The 23500-nt window shown below is 40.2% G+C and overlaps 1 protein-coding gene and 1 long non-coding RNA gene across 2 annotated transcripts in view; one reads left to right on the top strand and one right to left on the bottom strand.

Moving 5' to 3' along the window:
- The window catches only part of ARSJ (arylsulfatase family member J), a 43507-nt gene that overhangs the window by 5759 nt on the left and 14248 nt on the right, over positions 1–23500 (top strand). The gene's annotated exons all lie outside the window — the stretch shown is intronic.
- LOC144583200 (uncharacterized) lies at positions 11150–20998 on the bottom strand. Its single transcript, XR_013536867.1, has 2 exons — positions 15837–20998; positions 11150–14888 (listed from the first exon to the last, which is right to left on the bottom strand). It is a non-coding gene; the product is annotated as an uncharacterized LOC144583200 (long non-coding RNA).

The raw sequence follows: 23500 nt of genomic DNA, 5'->3' as shown, positions 1-23500 counted from the left end.
ACTATTAAGAGCTACTGCTACATTCCCCTTCATTATCTGCTTTCTTCGGCTAAATCTAGGAAGTCATACGATGCAGGTGCATGCTAGCCAAGTGTCAGAGAAGGCTCATTGTGTCTCCCATGACAAGTACATACTTTTTTTAAAAAAAAGGGATAGTGGTAAAAATGATCTCTGGAAAAGAAAAAGATCTTGTGTGGCAACATTTGTCAGAAGGCATTCGTGTGCCATAACAAGCATTTATGAGTGCTATAAAGGATTTAATAAGAAAGTCTAAACTCTGAATTTTTGGTGATCTGTACCACATGTCTAAGCACATGTTTGAAGAATGATCATGTTTCATATTCATCTTTTTTATTATTAATGCTAAAGTTGTTGTAGTGTTAAAACTGAGGTCTGCTGATTTGTGCATACTTTCAAAGTGAGATCTTTCAGAAAGAATAGTTAAGTCAGGCTTCTTGTATAACTATTTTGGAATCAATATATACTTGGATTTTGAAGACATTTGTGACAAAAATAATAACCCTTTGATATACACTGGAGTAATGGCTCTCAAACTCTGACATCTTTTGACCCACCAGTCCCTTTATCAAAGAGCCTAGATCCACCACAGTAATCTTAAAAAGTCCACTTTTTCAGGAAAGAGTTTCTGGTTTGTCTCTGACAGTGATTGAAATGAATAACACAATTTCAAATTTTCTAGTATAGCATTTTTGAAGGGGATTGACCTTATACTGGATGCCATAAGTACACTTGCAAGAAACTATAGGAATCAATAGAGGCAAACGTACTAATGTTGAAATCCCATCAAAATCAATATGATTTAAGTATCATTACCTTGGTCTTAAGTGTGATCATGGTGATGTGGATACAGTATCAGACCAGGACTCATAAGATGTGTGTTCAAATCTCTACTCGGATGTGGAAACTCATTAAGAAATGGTAAGGAGAAACCACTTCTTGAACATCTCATTTACCTGGAAAACCCTATGCTAGATAAACCTCATTTGTCTTTAAGGTGTGACAAACAGATATGGCTTTGAAAGTTTCTACAAAGAACAGGAAAATTATATGTACAAATACACTCATCAGCGACTTTAGCTCCACATACTCCAGGGGGGGTGCCTGAACTAAAGCTAATTACAGTGGTGCCTCGATTTATGACCCCAATCTATTCCAGAAGATGGATATAACTAGAAATGGTTGTATGTTGAAGCACTATTTCCCATTGAAATGCATTGGAACGCAATTAATCCATTCCGGCCAAAAAAACAAACAAACCAAAAATAATAATAAAGCACACAGCAAGCCCCGTCAGAAGGTGCTGGGGCTTAAAAAAAACCAAAAATAAAGCACACAGCAAGCTCTGTCGCTGGGGCTTTGAAAAATAACCAAAAATAAACGACACAGAAAGCCCCATTGGAAGGTGCTGGGGCTGAAAAAATAAACACACAAAAACAGGAAAAAAATCACAGCACAGAAACATAAGCCCCCCCCCCAGCCCAAACCCACCCTGCAAAAACCTGTAAATGTACTTACTCAGAACCAGAAAGCATCACCAGGCAGTCTGAAGCCTGCTCAAACACACTCTAATTTGAATTCCCCACCTTTTTTCCCTGCCTCTTTTGATCTCAACTCGAAGCTCCGGCTGCAAGTCAAAGCAAAATTTTGCAGCCGGAGCTGGTCACAACTTGAAATGATCATATGTCGGGATGGTCGTAAGTCAAGGCACCACTGTATAAAGCTGTCTCAGTGAATTCAGGAGAAGTAGTGGTGGTTGATGCCACATTTGCTAGTGAAAATATTGTTGTGGATATAATATTGGAAAGTATTTAGTAAGATTTCAATTATGGGATGAAAAGAATAAATTAGGTGTTATTTTAAAAGTGCTGCATAGAATTAGATTTTATTGGGAAGATAAATATTTCTAATATATTATTACTTGGCAGTACTGATTTTCTTCTTCCTGCCGAAATTTCATTTTATGTCATTTTGCAGAACAGTTTAGGCCCATATTGGGGCAGCAAGAAAGTGCATCAAGAGACTGTGGTAGTTATTTCAAGCTTACTTTCATATGACATTATGTTCTGAAACAGCTATGTGATATTCCCCTTTTATGGCAAAAAATCTGATGGCATGTAAAGCAGTTGCTTTGGTACTCTATTTGATTTGGATCAATGGCCCATCTAGCCCAGTTATTGTATGGTCATTAGTCAGATACAATCCTGATTTTCAAAGATGCCTAAGGGGGCAATCAGACAAGCATATAGTTCACTTTTGATGTGACTTGGTTTGCTCTGTATAACAGTAACACAATGTGTTTCAAGTAAAAATAACCCTTTTGCAAGCACGTCTTTTCTGACATAGTGCTAGAACTGCAGTTTATTTTGTGCAATTAAGAGCACTCCTGATTATCATACTGTTCTGCAGTCTGTGTGGTTGCTTAATTCACTCCCCAGTATAGGTGTGGGTGGTTTTCTCTTAAGAGACAACCCTGTGACATATGTAGTAGTTTGTGACAGTAGAAAGCATGGTGAAGAAACCCTCTCTTCTATTTTTCCTCTTCTCATATTTATTTAATATTCTCTTAATTCAGCCATTGAGGTGGTGCTGGGTAGGGGAAGGAATGGCGGTGGGGGTAGAACATGCCCACGTAGGAGAAGAGAGGTTAGATACCTTACATCTATCCCCAACCAGATGGTATCAGGTGACCATATCAGCAAACCCTTGAGCCACACGGTGCTGTTGATGAACACCAGGTCAGTACAAAATAAAACTGCCCTCATCCATGATGTAATTCTGGAGGAGGGTGCTGACTTAGAGTGCATTACTGAGACCTGGGTGGGAGAGGAGGGTGTTCCCCTCTCCCAGCTGTGTCCACCTGGGTACTCAGCCCAGCACCAATGTCGCTCATAGGGTCGGGGAGGGGGAGTTGCTATAGTCTATAGGAGTTCTATCTCCTTGACCAGGCTTCCTATCCCTTTGAGAGGAGGTCTTGAGGGCCTGTATTGTGTGTTGGGCTTGCGAGACAGATTAGGGATTCTATTGGTGTACCGCCCACCCTGCTCCGTATCAACAGTCTCCCTGCCTGTTGGTGCTGGGGGACCTCAACATCCATGCCGAGGCTGCCTTGACTGGGGCGGCTCAGGACTTCATGGCCACCATGACAACCATGGGGCTGTCTCAATGTGTCATTGGCCTAATGCATGAGAAGGGCCATACCTTGGACCTGGTTTTCTCAACGGGACTGGAAGATGGTGGTTTGGATGTAGAGGGGCTGGTTGTGACCCCATTGTCATGGTCAGACCACTTCCTGGTCAAGTTTAGTCTATTAGCTTCTTCTCCCCTCTGCAAGGGTGGGGGATCTATTAAGATGATCTGCCCTCGGAGACTAATGGATCCAGATGGATTCCTGAATGCTCTGGGGGATTATCCGTCTGATATGGTCGGCACTCCTGTCGAAGCTCAGGCCACCCTATGGAATGGGGAGATGACCCGGGCTGTTGACACAATTGCGCCTAAGTGCCCTCTCCCTGCTCACTGAGCCCAGACAGCTCCTTGGTATACTTCTGAACTGCGGGCGATGGAGCGAGAGGGGAGATGGCTAGAGCACAGGTGGAGGAAATCCCGCTGGGAGTCCGACCGAACATGACTTAGAGCCCATTATTGGGCCTATTTCGTGCAATACGGTTGGCAAACCGGCAATATTTCTCCAGCCGTATTTCTTCCTTAGAATGTCGTCCAGCAGAGCTGTTTCGGGTGGTCCGGGATCTTCTTCAACCGGGAAATCCGGTGGAGGTCCCGGACTGCTCATCAGCTCGCTGTTATGAGTTTGCCATCCATTTTGAGCGAAAAATCGCTCAGATTCGCAGTGAGTTGGACTCCACAGTTACTGCAGAATCAGAGGATGTGTCCAGTGCGCCGTGCTTAAGTCGAGTATTAATGGATGAGTTTCAATTGTTGAGATCTGAGGATGTGGACAGGGTGCTTGGATCTGTCCGTTCTACCACCACTCCACTCAACCCTTGCCCATCCTGGCTAATTGAAAGATCAGCCAGGGGGGTTCGCACCTGGGTCAAGAAGGCTGTGGACGCCTCTTTGAGAGAGAGAGTGGTCCCTACTGCCTTGAAAGAGGCGGTAATTCGACCACTCCTTAAAAAGCGTAACCTGGACCCAAGGCTGGTGGTTAACTACCGACCAGTGGTGAACCTCCCTTATTTGGGCAAAGTGTTGGAGCGGGTTGTGGCTGGGCAACTCCTGCTGGATGAAACGGATTTTCTGGATCCATTTCAATCGGGTTTCAGGACGGGTTTTTGGTACGGAGACTGCCTTGGTCGCCCTGTACGATGACCTTTGCCGGGAGACAGACAGGGGGAGTGTGACCCTGTTGATACTCCTGGACCTCTCAGCGGCTTTCGACACCATCAACCATGGTGTCCTTCTGGATAGGCTGGCTGGGTTGGGAATTGGGGGCACTGTTTTACGGTGGTTCCGCTCCTTCCTGGCTGACCGTGTCCAGAGGGTGGTGCTGGGGGACAGTTGCTCTGCCCCATGGCATTCATGTCATGGGGTTCCTCAGGGCTCGATACTGTCCCACATGCTGTTTAACATCTACATGAAACCGCTGGGAGAGGTCATCAGGAGGTTTGGGCTGAGGAGTCAGCAATATGCGGACGATACTCAGCTCTACCTCTCGTTTTCCACCAATCCAGGTGAGGCAGTTTCTGTGCTGAACTCGTGTTTGGACCTGATAATGGACTGGATGAGGGTTAATAAATTGAAACTCAATCCAGACAAGATGGAAGTGCTGTTAGTGGGTGTTTCATCAGACAGGCTGGAGTGCCATTTCCCTGCCCTGAATGGGGTTACACTTCCCCTAAGGGACAGGGTCCGCAGCTTGGGGGTGCTCCTGGACCCCAGTCTAATACTGGAAACCCAGGTGGACTCGGTGGCCAAGGGCTCCTTCCTTCAGCTGTGGAAATTATACCAGCTCCGGCCCTACCTGGATGAGTGGAGTCTCATGACAATTACACACGCACTGGTAACATCCCGCATAGATTACTGCAATGCACTCTACATGGGGCTGCCTTTGAAGACAGTCCGGTGACTGCAACTGGTCCAGAATCGAGCTGCGCAGCTGGTGAGTGGTGTGGCCGCCAGGGAACATATCAAGCCGATTCTGTATAAGTTACATTGGCTATCAGTTGCTGCCCATGCCCAATTCAAAGTGCTTGTTTTGACATATAAAGCCCTGGATACTTGAAGGACCGCTTCCTTCCATATGAACCTACCTGGCAGTTAAGATCTAGCCGGGGGCCCTTTTGAAAGAGCCATCCCTTGAGGTAAGAGAGATGGCTTGTAGATAAAGGGCCTTTTCGGCAGCTGCCCCCAGACTATGGAATGCCCTCCCGACTCCTTTGGCGCCGATGTTGATGACATTTCGGGGCCAGGTCAAAACCTTCCTGTTCCAGAAAGCTTTTAATTGAAATAATATTAGCTGTGGGTCCAATGACAATTTATATATATATTTTAATTGTATTTTAATTGTTCTGTATTTTTATTGTACTTTAAATGTTGTAAGCCGCCCAGAGACCTTGGGTAGTGTGGGCGGCATATTAAATAAATAAATAAATAAATAAATAAATAAATAAATAAATAAATAAATAAATAAATAAATAAATAAATAAATAAATAAATAAATAAATATGGCACAGCACTATTTCAGATACAAGGGAGTATCCATGCTAGGTTGATATATTGTTGTAGCACTATGCCAGTTACTAAATTAAATTACTAAATTATTGTGATACCTGTTTTTCCAACATTCTACTGTAAGTCTTGCGTTACTAAATTATCTGCTTTTTTCCAAACTCTTGTCTGATTATTCCTATTGATTTTCCAGAAAGTATTGACATTAAATAATATCTTAAAACATTGTATCAATAATCCTATAGCATGTTGATGAGCTGAGAAAAAAATAATAAAAGATCAGAATACACTTAACACCCCTTGTGCCTTCAAAATAAATGGTTGCATAACCTCAGTTAAGCAGATAAACGCTGGCTACACAAGATCAGGTTTTACTTCATTCTGTAACTCATCTCTTCATACCTAAAATATATGTGAACTTCTTGGATCTCCAGAGAGCTTGAAGGAACATGGGGTGTAAGTCTTCCATGCATAGATACTGTTCAGGTATTGAATTTATTTATATTGGCACTCATAAGCACTGGAGAACAATCTCCTCTAGTAATGTTGGTAGCTAATTCTGTTAGGAGTGTCTTGGGGTTATACTAAAGTGTCCTAGGCTTTCACGGTCTGTTGCTTTATTTTCACAGTGTGAGAGGAAAGCTCAAGTAACCTGACTAATACAAAAATGTGCTGTGGATGTTTTCTTCATTGCTTCTGTCTCCCTATCTGCCTGCCCTAAGTTTTTCCTGGAATGAGAGAAGCACCAGAACATGTTAGCCATGCTTTTGATGCTGTTATTCCACTTTTATTTTCATCTGGCAGACTTTAAATTCAAAAGTCTTCCCTCTCTCCCAAGTCTTCCCTCTCTCCCTACAACTTTCCAATGCCAGTCTCTATAAGTGTAGTTCTACTTTTGAGTCACCAAAGAAAAATATTTTCTTGTCCAATAAATCTGCTTCTAGTATCTGATGAATCATTTCTGTTCATCATAGTAACAAAAAGAAAAACTCCAAACAACCAGATGTATCCACTCAATAACACAGCAAACCAAGAGCAATGTTTATTGCATTATACAGTGGAAGCATTAACTGTTAAGAAGAAGAAGAATGTTAAAATGCACTTAAATCACTATATTAATACTGGAAATGGTAATGTTTAGCAGAAATATTCACACATTTCTTTTGTTTAGGATTTTTTAGGTGCAGAAGTTTACAAAGGTCTACTAAGTTTTCAGTTGCCTAGAAAAATTATATTAAGCAACTAGACTGTAATAAACAAGAGATCCAGTCTTGGGATGTCAGAGGCAGGGAGAGTGAGTTGTGTCCATTCCTATCTGCACTTTAAAGTTGAGGTGAATATACATGGTCTTTCGCACTCGACATCATAGATGTGGGTTCCACTAGATTCTTTGCATCTAGAAGTGGCTCCATTGTTGATACAAAATTCCCTCAGTGTTCATCTGTGTCAACTTCATGTTTTTGCTTCCCAGTCTAGCAAAGGAATATCTCAACATAGTGTGCTTGTGTAGACATTCATGATATTACATGAATTACAGTAGGTAATATGCATGTGTTACCACTTCACGCATAATACAGTACAGTGGGGTATTGACTTGAGAACTTAATCCGTATTGGAAGGCGGTTCTCAAGTCAAAAAGTTCTCAGGTCAAATCTGCATTTCCCATAGGAATGCATTGAAAACCATTTGATCCGTATCTGCTCTTTTCCGTCCATAGAAACTAATGGGAAGCTGTTATTCCGCCTTCAACCACTAGAGGGGGATATTTCATTTCTTTTTTTTCTTAGGTCAACAAAGGTTCAGGGAAGGCAGGGAAAATACAGTCCAGGCAGGACAGTACCAGGCAGTCTGAAGACTCCCAATCCACTCTCTAAACGCTGGGAGGAGTGAGGAAGCAGACAGGCACCCTTTTCACTGGCCAACAGTTAACTGAAAGTTCAAATTTTGCACTTTCCCTGCCTCCCACGTGGTTTTTTTCAGTTCTTAACTCAAATCTAAGTACTTAAGTCAAGTCAGTATTTTCCTATGAGAGCGGTTCTTAAGTCAAAATGTTCTTAACTCGAGCCATTCTTAAGTCAAGACCCCACTGTATTCTTTTCAGATATGCAGAAGAACTAGGAGTTGTAGAGCAGGAGAAACCTAGAAACAAATTGGCAAGGCTGGACTTGGATTGATTTTACCCGAACATAAAGCAAATGAGAGTGAGGAGCTGTGAGCAGGTGTCAAGATTGTAATTTCCCAATACATTTCAACAAATTGTCTTTATCATTATCACCAATTGCATGTCCTTTGAGGATGTATGTTGAAAGCATTTTTAGTTTACACAAGATGTGTTCCAATTTTATCAGAAGAAAACATGGTTACGAGCAGACTGAAACTAAGCATTTCCTGATTTCTTTAGTGCCCTGTGTATGTTACTTTGAGTTTCATGGAAAAGAACATAAATGTGATAAATAAAATGCTTTGCAAGACTCATCTTTGTGAAATAGCTAACACAACCATTATTGTTTTTGTTTGCCATCTAGTTGCTGCTGATATATGGTGACGCTATGAATTAAGGATGTCCTATTATCCTATCGGGATTAAGGGATGAATTAAGGATGTCCTATTATCCTATCGGGATTAAGGGATGAATTAAGGATGTCCTATTATCCAGAGGGACATGGTGGAGCTGCAGGCTAAACCGCAGAAGCCTGTGCTGCAGGGTCAGAAGACCAGCAGTTGTAAGATCGAATCCACGCGACGGAGTGTGCTCCCGTCGCTTTGTCCCAGCTCCCACCATCCTAGCGGTTCCAAAGCATGCAAATGCAAGTAGATAAATAGGGACCACCTTGGTAGGAAGGTAATAACGTTCCGTGTCTAAGTCGCACTGGCCATGTGACCATGGAAGGTTGTCTTCGGACAAAACACTGGCTCTATGGCTTGGAAACGGGGATGAGTACCGCCCCCTAGAGTCGAACACGATTGGACAAAAATTGTCAAGGGGATCCTTTACCTTTACCTTATTATCCTATCAATAACAGCTCCGCTCAAGTCTTGCAAACAGAAGACTGACTTCTCTTAGAATGCAATCCATTTATGTTAGGCATTCCCCTACTGCTGGCTATTTCTCCAAGAGTTATTGTCTCACTTAGTAAGTATTGTTTCTCAAATATGTCAAAATAGCCTCAGTTTAGTTCTTTTATTTATTTATTTATTTATTTATTTATTTATTTATTTATTTATTTATTTATTTATTTATTTATTTATTTATTTATTTATTATTGAGATTTAGGAGTGACTACCTAGACCTCAGTTACTTTTCCATAGTATCTATAAGGCTCCTCTCCAACATGAAGTTTCAAATGAATTGATCTTTGTGTGTGTCAGAGGTTTTATGTTTGTTTGTGTTTTTTGCTAGCTTTCACATCCATACTGGGAATAACATAGCATGGATAATGCGGGCTTTGGTATCCACCAACACAACCTAGTTCAATGGTTGCTGTAGGTTTTTTGGGCTGAACCTAGTTCCTTTTTATCTGCCTTTCCATGCCTGAGATTTCTCTGACCTCTTGGCTATAGACTCTCTGTTGAAAGATGATTGAACTAAGATACAGAAAACCTTTAGCAAGTTCAGTTTTTTCATTGTCTTTATTAACATTATGTAATTCTTCCATAGTCATTAGTTTTATCTTCTTAATGTTAAATTGTAATTCTGCCTATGGACTTCCTTTTCCCCCCCGCCTTCATCAGTAGTAATTTCAAATCATTGACATTTTTTGCCAATAATATGGTGTCCTGTGGCATAAATGAGTGATGTTTCTTCCACTAATTTCAGTCCTTTGAATCTGATCCAGTTTTATGTACTGTATATGTTCTGCACATAGATTAACTAGATAGGAAAATAAAATACAGCGCTATTGGATATTGCCAGGTGGAAATCGTTCTGTTTCTCAATATTCTGCCTTTATGTTAGCTTTTTTGTCCACATTACAGGTTCACATCAGGGCAGTCAAATATTATGGCTTACCTTTAAAATATTGCTTAGCATTTCATGATCTGCACAATCAGCAATTTTACTATACTCTGTAAAGCTATGCTGCAATAGCAAAAAGTATATTTGCATAATGATCTCTTGAGCTTTTTATTTTTCTGAATCCTGCTTGATTATCTGCTGTTTCTTAACCCATATATGCTAAAAGTTTTGTTCTAAAATCTAGCGCATAACTTTCTTGCTTAAGAAATTAATGTGATTGTCCTATAGTTAATATAATCCTTAGTGTCACTCCTTTCAAAAATCCATCTACTGCCATCATTCAGTGTTCCAAATCTCTTCTACTGACGTGACTTCATTTCTGAAGAGATGGATGTATCTTAGCCTGGGATCTGAAAATTCAGCCTTGTGTGATCCTGCTAGGAGTATAGACTCATAATGAAGTCTAGCTTCCTGGTTTCTCCATTAAACATATCTTGAAATTTCTTTGTTTTCTCCTGATATTTCTTTATTTTATCTCAACTCAGTTAAAAAGGTGATAGAAAGAAAAGGAAACCTTTTACTATATTTATTAATCCTTGAAAAGGCAATTACTTCAAAACACCTGGAAAATGTTTAGTAGTATCTAATCAAATAAATATTGAGAGTGGGGATATAAAAACTAATCTGTCTTATTTATTTATTTATTTATTTATTTATTTTATTTCTATCCCGCCTATCTGGTCGTACTAGACCACTCTAGGCGGCTCACAACAAACAGCAACAACAAAATTTTAAAACATTACAATTTAAGAAAGATAGAAATTAAAAAGATATAGAAAGAAAATCGTCAGGAGTTTTCTGTTGGAAAGGCCCGCTTATACAACAGCGTTTTTAATTGTTTCTTGAACATGCCCAGCGAGGGAGCCGCGCGAATCTCAGGAGGTAAGTTGTTCCAGAGGCGAGGAGCCACCGCCGAGAAGGCCCTATTTCTAGTCTTTTCCTTCCGGGCCTCTCTCGGCGTTAGGCTCCTCAGCCTCACCTCCTGGCTTGCACGAGTGACACGGGTAGATCTTGGTGGGAGAAGGCGCTCCATCAAGTATCGAGGTCCTAAACCATTTAGGGCTTTGTAAGTAAGCATCAAGACTTTGAAGTCGATGCGGAATCGGATGGGCAGCCAATGCAACGCGGCCAGAGTGGGGGAGATATGTTGGTATCTTCTCACTCCACTGAGTAATCTGGCCGCAGCATTCTGCACCACCTGTAGTTTCCGCAGCAGCCTCAAAGGTAGCCCCACGTAGAGCGCATTACAGTGGTCTAATCTTGAGATTACAAGCGCATGCACTTATGGGGCTGAATTGCCAGATGATGTTACCCAGTTGAGTTCACCTTTTCCTCAAATCAATCCATGCTTGGCTGATTTACTACAAGTTTTGGAATTCAGTTCTTTGGTTACCACATGCTTTTCTTTGCCATAATAGTGTAATCCAGTACCCTTTGCTCTGCAACCTGATACAAGATGAGAATGAGGTGTTTTTCAGGCAGCAGATGTTTGATTCACATGTATAAGTAAATATCCTAGATTCAGATCTGTCTAAACAATGAGTAGATTTGTTAGACGTGGCTTGTTAGACATGTCCAGTATTCCATTAAGCAGGGTGGAACATGTCAGTTTTACGACAAGGGAGCCATTTAAACATACCATTGAACTCTTTTGTGTCACAACCCCTGCACTTGTGTGTCCCACTGTGTACAAAAAATAGGCAGTATGAAAGAGAAACAAGTGTATGTTGAGATGTGAGCCAATGATACAGTGCCTTTAGGGTAAAGCGTGTCTGGAACATAATATTTAACTTTCTTTCCATTAGTCTTTCACACTTTCCCAAAGGCCCAGTGCAGGCAATAGGATGTTTTAAAATGCAATTATGGCATTCTGATACATTAAATCAGTTGTTTGAAATAACTAACTCTTGCTTAATAGCAGTTCTGCAGAAAAAAGGGAAGAGCAAAGAAAATGTGAAATAGATTGGGTGATAAGCTCAGTTTTACATGTAGCTCTGTGAAGGAATGCAGTGAACTCATTCACCTCAAGGCCTGGAAAACTAACTTATTCGGATGACAACTCTCAGAGTCCCAAGTAGCATTACTGAAAAGTTATTTTTAAGAGTTTTGATTTGTCTGTGTTTTATGGCCAGGTCCAGAAGGAATGTGAGCCTAATTGTTGGGTGGGACATTGGTCCCCCGTTTCACCTGTAGTACAGTGCATGGTGAAGGTGAGCCACTGCACTCTGATTAGCATGAGACCATAAGAAAAGCATTTGTCCCAGTGACCAACCAGATACTTATGTGAAACAGCTGTCCTTTGCTGTTATTCCCCAGTAACTGGTATTTGGAAGCATGCCACCTCAATTCCTGAAAGAAGCTATCATAACTGCTATTCAACAAACTATGTCTGTGTTGCAGTTCCCCCTTTTTTCTCACAATAAATTCCAATGAACTCAAAGATGCTTCTTTCTTTCTGAGTACCTATGTGTAGGATTGTACTGTAATTTGATCCTGTTTTGCTTAAAAAGCATTGAATTTGTTGCCTGCATGTTTATAATTACATATGTCTGTTTCAGGAGTAAAAATGCAACTCTTACTACACTACAAAGCTATGTATGACAGTTGGTGCTAACATGAGCTAGGGAGCTCTGAAATGATAATATTCCCATAAGCCTTGTGCTGTTTGCTTATCAGTTGTGAATACTAGGAATAAAAGTATGTAGGTCTCAATGAGCTGAATTAAAATAATTTCTGTGTAAAAATCTTTTTCTGTATAATTTCTGTTTGCTTATCAGTTGTGAATACTAGGAATAAAAGTATGTAGGTCTCAATGAGCTGAATTAAAATAATTTCTGTAATAAAATCTTTTTTTTAACTACCATATCAATCTTTTGGTCACTCCCTGCTTCCAAAATCCATCTTTTATCAATCTTCTTTATATTACTAAAAAGCCAAAGCAGGTTGTAATGTACTTACAATTTACACCAAGGATGTAGCTGATGTACAATACTCAAAACACTTTGCAGAGAATACTTTTACTTACAAGATGATCCTGTAGATCCCAAGGAACTTTCAGTGATATAAGGAGTGTATAGTTTATAGATTAAGCAATGTACATGCACCTTGTTCCAGCAAGTAGTCCATATATGAAGACAGTTGCACCTATTATGTGATGACATAAGACCAAGTGTTATCCTAAATCACTGGCCATATAGTACCTGTGCATCTCAGAACTTCATAGTTTACTCACTAAAAATACAGCCTGCAAAAGGTCAACAAACTCTACCCAGCCACAAGGACCAATCATCACTGCACACAAAAGACCAGCTAAGGACACTCATCAATTACAGTGACAGATCATCTCCCTCTTATCATAACAATATACACATAATAAAAAATACCCTGATCACCATAATCACCCAATCTCCTGAAAAAGACAAAAAGCTGATCACACAGCTATAAATACTCAACTAACCAGAACACAGCGTTCTAACATCTGTCCTCTGAAACTTCAGAAAAAGTTTTGCCCTTTTCGAGTATAGGACAAGGTGAGCAAGAAATCTGGATGGCCATTCTAGCTGAGAGAAGTTTCAGGAATTCCCAGAATACACAACAGCATCAGCTCCCCACCATGGATTCTACGACTTGCCATTTAGTCCATACATTCTACCTGGGATCCTGCCCTCACTGTACATGTCTAGGCCTTGGGGAAAGGGAGTTTGTAACAAAATGCACTTGTCAAACAGCATCAGCTTGAGGCTTTGCAAGGAATGCTTAGAAGGACCAAATTGGCTGGATGTGTTGGGCAGCTGCCAACATGAACACTGAGCTCAGTAGTTGTAGTTCTTTGTAGCTCAGCACGGTTACTCTATTTCAGCTGATATAAAAGAAAAAGAAAAGAGTTTCAACACTTAAAGTTGATGATATTGAACTCTCAACGTGTGGCTCTGCAGCCAGATACCTAAACCACTGAGCTATCCAGGCAGTTTTTAGCATGAAGCTATGATGTACTTTTTCATTCCTAGTTTTTCTGAAAAGTTCACTCTGTTTCATTGCTTTTCAGAATCTCTAGGATAGCTGCCACAGTAGAAAAGGGAGGTGGGGAGACAAGTTAATAATTATTCCTTTAAGAATAAAGAACATATAGATCTTATGTGAGAAAATCTGTTACAAGATCAGTTATGAAAAGCTCTCTCTCTCTCCCTCTCTCTCTCTCTCTCTCTCTCTGTGTGTGTGTGTGTGTGTGTGTGTGTGTGTGTGAGAGAGAGAGAGAGAGAGAGAGAGAGATAAGTCAGAAAGTTTTTGATGTATTTATCCAGTCTAACCCAGATGTGACAATATAGTAAATTTCCCAGATCATGATCTACTTCTTCTTGTTTAGTCAATGTCCGACTCTATGTGACCCCATGGACCAGAGCCAGGCCCTCCTGTCTTCCACTGGTCAAATTCATGTTAGTAGCTTCAATAACACTGTCCATCCATCTTGTCCTCTGTCATCACCTTCTCCTCTTGCCTTCACACTTTCCCAACATCAGGATCATTTCCAGGGAGTCTTCTCATGAGATGCCAGAGTATTGGAGCCTCAGCTCCATTGACCAGATCCATTGAAATAAATGAGACTTAAATTACTTGTATTGAAAAAGTACCAGCCCTAAATCTTCAGAATGGTGTCCTCTTGTTTAGTTCCATCCCACTGGAAACTTGTTCTTTTTTTAAATCACCACCCTGAACACACTTAAGACTGGAACTCTTAAGTAAATCTTTTGAACATAGTTTTAGCTCTCTTTGATAGGGAACATAGAAATGGATGATTCTGCAAGAGCTGTTGCATGCACCACAGGACTTTTTAAAATTTCATTTGGGCTTTGCTCCTAAAACAATCATGGGCTCTGAAGCTGTCTTGCCAGTGTGCCCCTAACAACCTTCAGTACTATCTTAGTTTGAGTGATCTTTTTGACAGAAGAAACAAAGCAATTTTTATTTCAATGCAGCTTTATTCTTGCTGTGTGAGCCAGAGGGCTGGTTTTCTTACTCTTGCTGTTTGCTGTTTTTCTTTTCTTTTCTTTTCTTTTCTTTCTTTCTTTTTCTGTTTTGGTAGGATTACTCTTTGTTGGATTTAGAAAAGTTATTGAGTTTGCAATAACACAAATGACACAACTCTGGAATGCAAAAGCCTTGATTCATTCTGTGGATAAGAGAAATGTGATTCACAAAATATTTACATAAAGGGGGAAATGGCAGCTTATGTGACTTAGCTGAAAACTGACATGTCAGCTTGAAACAGTCTATCTCTTACATGTCACAACCAATTTAGCATACATTTTTTCAAGGGCAATTGCGTTCAGTCTTCCTTTCTTTCTGCCTTTCTTTCTCTTAAACTTGTCTCAGAGTATATTATATTTCTCAGGATATAAACAGTAATACTTCATATCACTGATTAACTACTTCCCTTTTCCTGACACTGTACCTGACTTCTTTTTTTCATTTTTTTAGATAAACAGGATTCTGTTCTGTAGTGAAGAAAGGGAATAGAGATAGTTATCGGCAGTCCACCTTCTACTCTACTTAAATATCTCTGAGCTCCATCTGGTAACTGAAATAATAAGAGTTGCAAAGGTCATAGAAAACAGAGAATGAAATTTAATTTCTTATCAGGTATACTGTGAGCTCTTATCAATGTCTTGCGTCATCACATCTGAAGTAATGTTGCGAGGATGTACATTCTGTCCCCATAAATCTACAAAGTGCCTAAGAGGTATAGAAAAATATTTTGCAAATGTGCTGCTTGGAAAACAATACCACAGAAAAGCAGTTTTTTCCCAGAGATATCTGGGAAAATACAGTAAGTGAAGGGAAAATTACTTGGAAGCCAGATCCAATGCTTGTTGGATTCGATACATTGAGGCTAAACTTGTATTTTTTTTTTCATTGCTGTAGTCCTTTAGTGTTTCTCAGGTCTCACCGTATTTAGCCAACACCAGCCAAACCATGTAGCTAAATCTTAATAGGACTTTACAGTGGTGCCTCGCTTGACGACGTTAATTCATTCCAGCGAAATTGCTGTAGAGCGAAAACATCGTAAAGCGAAATAAAAGCCCATTGAAATGCACTGAAAACTGTTCAATGTGAATACCTGCTCGTCCAGCGAAGATCCTCCATACAGCGGCCATTTTCGGGTGCCTGTCTTGCGAAAAATGCCTCCTAAAAACAGCAGGGAGCCATTCTGAGTAGCCGGTGGCCATTTCGAAAACCCGATGATCAGCTGTTTTGATTGTCGTAATGCGAAGAATCAGTTCCCGAAGCAGGGAACCGATCACAAAGTGAAAAAAACCCATTAAAACATCGTTGTGAAGTGGATTTGTCGTTATACGGGGTAATCATTAAGCAGGGCACAACTGTACATCTATATCTAAAATTGCATGCCCACGAACACTTAACTTTGCAGGAAAATTCATTGGCTGCAGAGTAACTTGGGGCTCTTACAGACAGAGCCGTTGTCTCCTCTCCATTGATTTAAGTTGAAGGCATGTGAGGTTTTCCGGAAGTTGCCTCCAACCCACTTTTTAAAACTCCACTTCTCTTGAATAAAGATGTTTCTCTTAGAAAGATGCTTAAGAAATATTCTTTTTTATAAACATTGGAAAGGCCTGGAGAATCCATCTGAAGAGGTGTTAATATCAAAAATCCTGGATACGGCGGAAATGGATAAACTACCAGAACGGCTAGACTCAACAAGAAAGATAAAGTACTGTATGAAGATTGTTGGTATAAATTCTATGAATGGCTTAGAAACAAAATGCAAATTCATATTTGATAGTTGAAAGCCTAAGATTAATTTAGAAATAGAATATAAATTATTTATAAATTATAATTATATAAATTATTTACACCGGAAACTTATGTATCTTTGAAATGTAATAGATAAGAATGAGTATTGCAAAATGTTCGTGTTGGTTTACAACCCCTGTTCAATCCCATGTCCCCTGTCCCCTACACCTAACATATAAAATAAAAGAGGGGGGGGGAAGAAATATTTTGAGAAAATTTAAAGAAAACTAGTTTCCCACTGGAACACCTTTGCTGGAGCTGGGGATTCTTTCTTTCTTTGAGTGGTGACTGAATGTTCATTAAAAGTTTCTGACCAGAGAGAGTGTCTCACTATGGACATAAATTTCAAATGGGAACAGTCATTGGGAAATAAGCACTGGATGAAATGAGATAAGGAGAACATTATGCAATGGCAGGAAAAATACCAGTAATATCATTGCAAAATCTGATACTTTAAGGGACCACAAACATTCTGTCTAGAAAAGGCCTTACTTATTTCACAAAGGATTATATTGGCTATCTGATTTTCTATCATGTTGTATAATAAGAATTAACAATAACGTCACAAGTGATACCTGTAATAACAGAAATGTGTTGTTTTGATAGTGCTCTTCTGTTAAATGCCACTTGAGTTATATAAAATAATACACACAAAAGATTATTAAAATGCTTAGGAAATAAACCAAGCCTTGCCTATATCTAGATTTTTTTAGATTAAAAAAATCTTTTTTTCTTTTTCTCCCATCTTGAATGATTGTTTATTGTTGTAAATTGTTGTTATATTTTAATTGTTTTTATTCCACTTGTTGTGAGCCGCCCAGAGTAGTCAAAGACAAGATGGGCGGGATATAAGTATAATAAATAAAATAAAAATAGGGCTTCAACATGAAGGTTTCTTTTCAGAAAAACTGTCAGAAATTCTGAGAGAAGCTAAAAGTGTTTTTATAAGATCGATAAAACCTATGTTGGATTTATTTCATGTATGCCTTTCCTTCCATTGTTTGGAAATAATTATTTGTAAATAATAAAAATGGAGAAGCAAGTATGGCATGAAGAGAAAGAACTTCCTTCCCTCTCTCCAAAAATCTCAGCCTTCTCATGACTGCTGTCTATAGTTTTAGAAATGTGCCTCTTCACGGCAGCTGTGCAATTAATGTAATGTGTAGTTTGGCTTTCAGACACATGAATTATATTTCATTGATTGTGTTCCTTTTGGTGTTAACTCAAGGTGCTATTTAACCTACAGGCAGTGTAATCTTATCACAAAGATCTGGGGGCTATAGAGGATTTGGAATGGGAATAACCCCCTTATGCTGGCTCATCTGTGATCTGTTGCCACAGCTAGATCTACCTGCACAACTGGTGTGCTAGCTGAGATCAGCCCATAGAAGAACCAAAGAATGGAAGGGACCTGAGTTATGTCAGATCCAAACTACTCTCAGCTACTATGCCAGCACAAAGTTAAGGCCAAAGACAAGGTAAGCTGGGAGTGGTTTGGATTCACTGACAGTTTAGCCAGCCCTCAGCCATCTTGATTAATAAATTTTATACCCTGGATCTTCGATGACTGCAAGCTTGCATATTATTTATTTATTTATTTATTTATTTATTTATTTATTTATTTATTTATTTATATCCCACCTATCTAGTCGATTGACCACTCTAGGCGGCTCACAACAAGTGAGCTAAAAACTTCTTGTGTCTCCAAATACCATCTTTACTTTGTAGTTCTAAAATCTTGTTACCTGATCTGAATGTTGGGGGAACAAGGTGGATTAAAAAAGCATTTCAATATGTTTTTAAAACTGCTTAAAAAAAAAACACTGAGCTGGGGAGGCAATGCCCTCTGCTTTGTACATCACTTTTTATGAATAATGTAGAACTTACTACTAAAAGTGATGTTAACCCTTGGTGCTGAAGGAGGGGACTATGGAACTCTGTTCATGCTGACTTACACATTGTATAAAGGTCTTTTCATGAAGCTTGCAGACCTTTTTCTTCAGAATGCACTTTAATCTGAGAGTGTAAATAGTTTAGTTAGTTGACCGTGGCATCTTAATATATTCAGTCTGTTTGTTCATGTGGTTGCATTTATCTTTGTAAGGACATTGCCCTAAAAAGTAACACAAATACTTAAAAAAAGCAAAAGTTACTATATTTATTTATTTAATGTGCAAAGAAGAAAAAAACTGGTTTAGTCTCTAGCCTTTCAAGGTAGAATGAGGAAAGACTAGTATGTTTGAAACTGAAGAATTATTATTTGTCATTGCAGAGAAGGTCAGTGTAGACAGCTCAGAACCAGATGAGTAAATGGCTCCACTCAGTAAAAGGAGTTTACCATGTCCCCTTGTTGAACCCTTCTAAAGACTGATTTTCTCCTAATTTTCTGATGTCATCATACACCATTTAATGTCTTTGTTGCCATAATAATACATACACATGAAGTGAGTATTACTTAAAACCAAACATACCTTTTTGTCACATTGAGGTGTGGATTTTTTTTTTAAAAAACCTACCTATTCATGTTGAGACTGTTCTTGGAAACAAATCTAAGTTCCTTTAGAAGATTATGAACTAATTTGGGCATGCATCCAACCTTGGGCACCTGTTATTGCAACAACACAACTGAAAGGCATCCTCCTTTATTGTGCTGCCAAGAATGTTGTCAGCATTTAATACAGGAAATAAAGAGAACTGGGTGGACACCATCCTCAGTCACATTACCCTTTATTATTTTGTGATAATGTTCTCATTTTTTCACAGCTCTTTCCATAGCTTACAGGAAGTGCTCCTTCTTCGGAAAATACCACAGAAAGGGCCAGGATTAAAGAACATACTGGGAGCCTGCTTCAAAATACCGTATTTTTCGCACCATAAGACTCACTTTTTCCCCACAAAACAGGGGGGTGGAAAGTCTGTGCGTCTTATGGAGCGAAGAAAACATATTATATTTTCCTGTTTTCTTCTCCTAAAAAATTGGTGCGTCTTATGGAAAGGTGCATCTTATGGAGCGAAAATAAGCTATATCTCTGACTCACCCATAAAGAGCTGCTACTACTGCAATGTCACATAAAGGAACTCATTTTTTTTTCATTTTAGTTAATAATCAAAGACACTGCTTTAAGCATTTGTGTCTTCATAGGGTAGGCAGATAGCAACTTTAGGTAGGGCCTCTTTTGGTACACATTTTCTGATAGAACCTCCAAGAAATCTACACGTGGTTTTTGTATTTTTATCTTAATCGTACCAAATTAAGACTATTTCCTTTTCCCTTTACTTAAATTTCAGAAATAATCTGTCCCTGCTCTTGTGTTTTTGCTAATTTTCTCCGTTATTGTTTTGATTTTTTTTAAATTTTTCCTTTGTAAGTCATAGCCAGAAATAGCTGAGGAGCTGAGTCAAGGGCATCTGAGCTGAGAAACCAAGCCAAGGTTGTCTGAGGGAAGAACAGCAACCAGGGAGACAGAGCTGAGAAACACAAAAATACATACCACATCCTGAACAAGAACCCTTTTAGAAGTCTTACTGTTCAGGATTGCTCAGCAGGCTACTTAAATGTGCAGGGGCAGTCCAGAACCCAGAAATATTTCACTGCCATGAAGACTTTCCAAGCTGCAGTTATGATGCTATAAATGGCAGCTTCACACAGAACCAGCCCCCACAGTTCCTAAGAAGCACACTCTGAGGAATGGCTGGGCAAAAAGTATTTTAAATATTACTGACAATGAGACTCTGATACAGGAGGTTTCTTGACTAAGCTGCAGAAGCTAATGTGCTCACATGTGTATAAATAGAATATCTTTTCAGGAACATGGGAACGTATAAGGCTGCCTTCTGCTGTGTCTGCCCATTGGCCTGTCTAGCTCAGTACTGTCTGAATGGCAGTGTCTCTGCAACATTTCAGGCAGAAGTCTTTCCGAGCTTAATTTGGAAAGTCCTCAACCAGTTACCAAGCTGACCTGATTCTACTTAGCTTCTGAAATCAGATGTGACTGAGTGTATCCATGTTGGCTTAGTAGTAGATCTTACAACTCAACATGGTGACATCTGAACAGAGGAGAACAGAGCAAGCATACACTGGGTTACAGAGGATGGGGTCTGCATGGCAAATCTATCTTGTTTATGCTGAAATGCCTGGGCAAGGTAATACTATGAGCTAGTCCTGTACCATGCTGATATTTTCTTTGTAGTGGGCTCAAACAGCGAAGTAAATAATGGCCAACCTCTCTCATTTTCAAGCTGCAGCATCTTCTGAAGTCCCATTTTCATTGCAATTTTGTCTTTGCATAGCAAAATATTAAAGATAACATTTCTTATTTCTGTGAAGAGTGCAATAGATGGATGTCTCTTTGAAAAATGAGTAAGTTCAAAACTGTTCTGTGCATCTGCACCACTTCCATTTGATGGGTATTTTTCTGCATCTATATTGAAGAGTAATGAAGTGTTTGTTTGTTTGTTTGTTTGTTTGTTTGTACCATTTTTCCCCATAGAGGACCCGAGGGGGCTCACAACAACCAAAACTATAAAACATATTTTAAGATTAAAAACTAAAATTAAAAACGATTTAAAAATATTTGAAAATCTGTAAACAAAGCATTCCTGAGACACTTACTGCTTAAAAGCGTGCCAGGAGGGAGGGGGCCAACCTGGCTTCTAAGGGCAGGGCATTGCAAAGCCTGGGAGCAATCACTGAGAAGGCCCTCTTTTGTGGCCTCACCAAAGAAGCTTGCAAAGCTGGTGATACTGATAGAAGGTCCTCCCCCAGAAGATCTTAAAACCAGAGAAGGCTCATATGGGGTGAGATAGCCTGGACTCAAGGCCTTGTTGGAGCCCGCCAGGAGGCGAGTAGCCGGAGCACCCGGCCATGCTCAGCCTCCCGGCTCTGGGCCACCACGATTGCCAGCGCTGGGCCACAAAGACAGACCTCCCACCCCCCTGCATGCACTCCCCTCCCCACAGCTGCTTTATGCACGTGGGTGCATGCGTGAAGGGGTGAGGGAGTGCTCACGCCAGCACTGGCACACTTGTGTGTGTGTGCGTGTGCGCGCAAAGCAGCTGTGGGGAGAGGAGTGTGTGCGGGGGCGGGAGGTCTGTCTCGGTTAGGGTTGCCAGATGTCAGGCATTTTAGCCTAATGTCCTCTGTCAGGCAGGCAAAGATAAAAACCTTTAAAATGTCAGGCTTTTCTATATTTTATGTTATAATTTTGGATGGGAGGGGGAGAGGTGGAAGGACCTCCCTCCCCCTGACTTTCCCCACCCCCACCTGCTTGCCCACCCCCGCCACCTGCCACTGGAGCGCAGCCCTCCCTTCCTCCCGCCGCTGCCGTGGCTGCTCGGCAATCCGCCATGCCCACTCAGCCCACATGGAGCCCAGAAAGGCAGTGCGAGTGGAGCGCCGCCTGCCAAGTCAGGCAGGAGCAAGCAGCGCCCGAGTGCATCGGTGGGAAGGCGAGCACCAAGACTTTGTGTGTTCAAAGTCCCTTTCGGGGACTCCAACTCCCAAACTCCCCAGCCTTGAACTTACGACCCTCGGGGAGGGGAGGCTGCCTCATTCGGTTTTGTCTGGTGCCACTTTCCCCCTGCCTGTGACAGAGCCTTGTTTGAGTGTCCAGATTAGCAAGGTTGCCTCTGAGCCTGTACAGAGTTTGAGCCACCAGGGTGGGTTCAGATACAATTGTTTAAATAATGTTTTTTGGTATTTTGAAAAGAGCCTCCATTGAATTTATTTTTAACATGACTGTTTCTTGGTCAGTTCACTAGGAGACATTTATTGGTGGCAATTGTAATAGAATTGTATTGATTGTGGGTTTAATCTGGATCAGTTCAAATTAAACATTCAATATGTTTTCCTTTGTCCTCCTTTTTGTCTTTCTATGTCCTCCTTTTGGTACCAATGTATCTGGCAACCCTAGTCTCGGTGGCCTGGTCAGGCTCAGGCCAGGGACCGGCGCCAGGCTGCAGACCAGGGGTTGACAAACATGGCTGTGTAGACCATTTTGACTGCTGGCATTGGTGTTGTCAACATTCAAACTGCTATATTAAGCTTGCCATCCTTTTTCTTACTGGCAAAGCAGGCACAATATGGTACAGCAATATTGGGCCATTTCCTAACTTTTTGAATCATTGGCACAGAAGCAGAATATTCCATATAAAGAATTGAATCTAACAAGATATGAGTAGCTAGTTTATACTGAGTCAGACCTTTTTGCCAGCAGCTGTCTGTCTTTGGTTATGAGCAGTCTCGTAGCGGCCTTTCATATCTTTTTCTTGAAGATCCTTTAACTGGATTTAAGATGGGACTTTCAGCACAAAACAGATGTATTTTTATCATTGGGCGTTAGATACACAATCACACAGAGATACAACACTTAGTATGCAAATAGATAAAACACATAAACTATGCAGGAAATTTACATAGCATGCTGTTCTGGTCTTTTAAAACATAAGCATATTTAAAATACATTAATTAAGCAACACATTTTACCCATGAGATATTTCAGCATAACATTTGAACGCATGCATTGTAATTACTTTTATTTTATGTCTATAAGTAATGAAGCTGTTAAAATTTGCATCCTTATTATTTCAGCTCGGTTGCTTCCAGAGACTTTTATTAATCAATTTAAATTTCTAAATAGACCAGTTTCCTTGGCTTAGGGCAAAGGAACCCATTCTGCTGATAGTTAATGTTATAAAATATGCTAAAAATATAGATTAAAATGTACAACTTAATGTTGTCCCATGACACTCTCTAGCAATAGAAAGTGTACTAAATAAAGCCTTAAATAGTTCGTGGAAAATTCCTGTACTCATACGTTGGCAGATAGAAAGTGAATTCCCAAGAGTAGGCGCCATCTTAGAAATCCCTTATCAGATATATGTTAATAGAGACCAAGACATGGGCAACAATCAGAGAGTATCTTAAGCAATGAAAGTGTTTTCTCATGCATTTTTACCAGGCAGTGTAGA

The sequence above is a fragment of the Pogona vitticeps genome, chromosome 5 (genome assembly GCF_051106095.1).
Source record: "Pogona vitticeps strain Pit_001003342236 chromosome 5, PviZW2.1, whole genome shotgun sequence".
NCBI classification, from domain to species: domain Eukaryota; kingdom Metazoa; phylum Chordata; class Lepidosauria; order Squamata; family Agamidae; genus Pogona; species Pogona vitticeps.
This window is presented reverse-complemented; position numbering and strand designations above follow the sequence as displayed.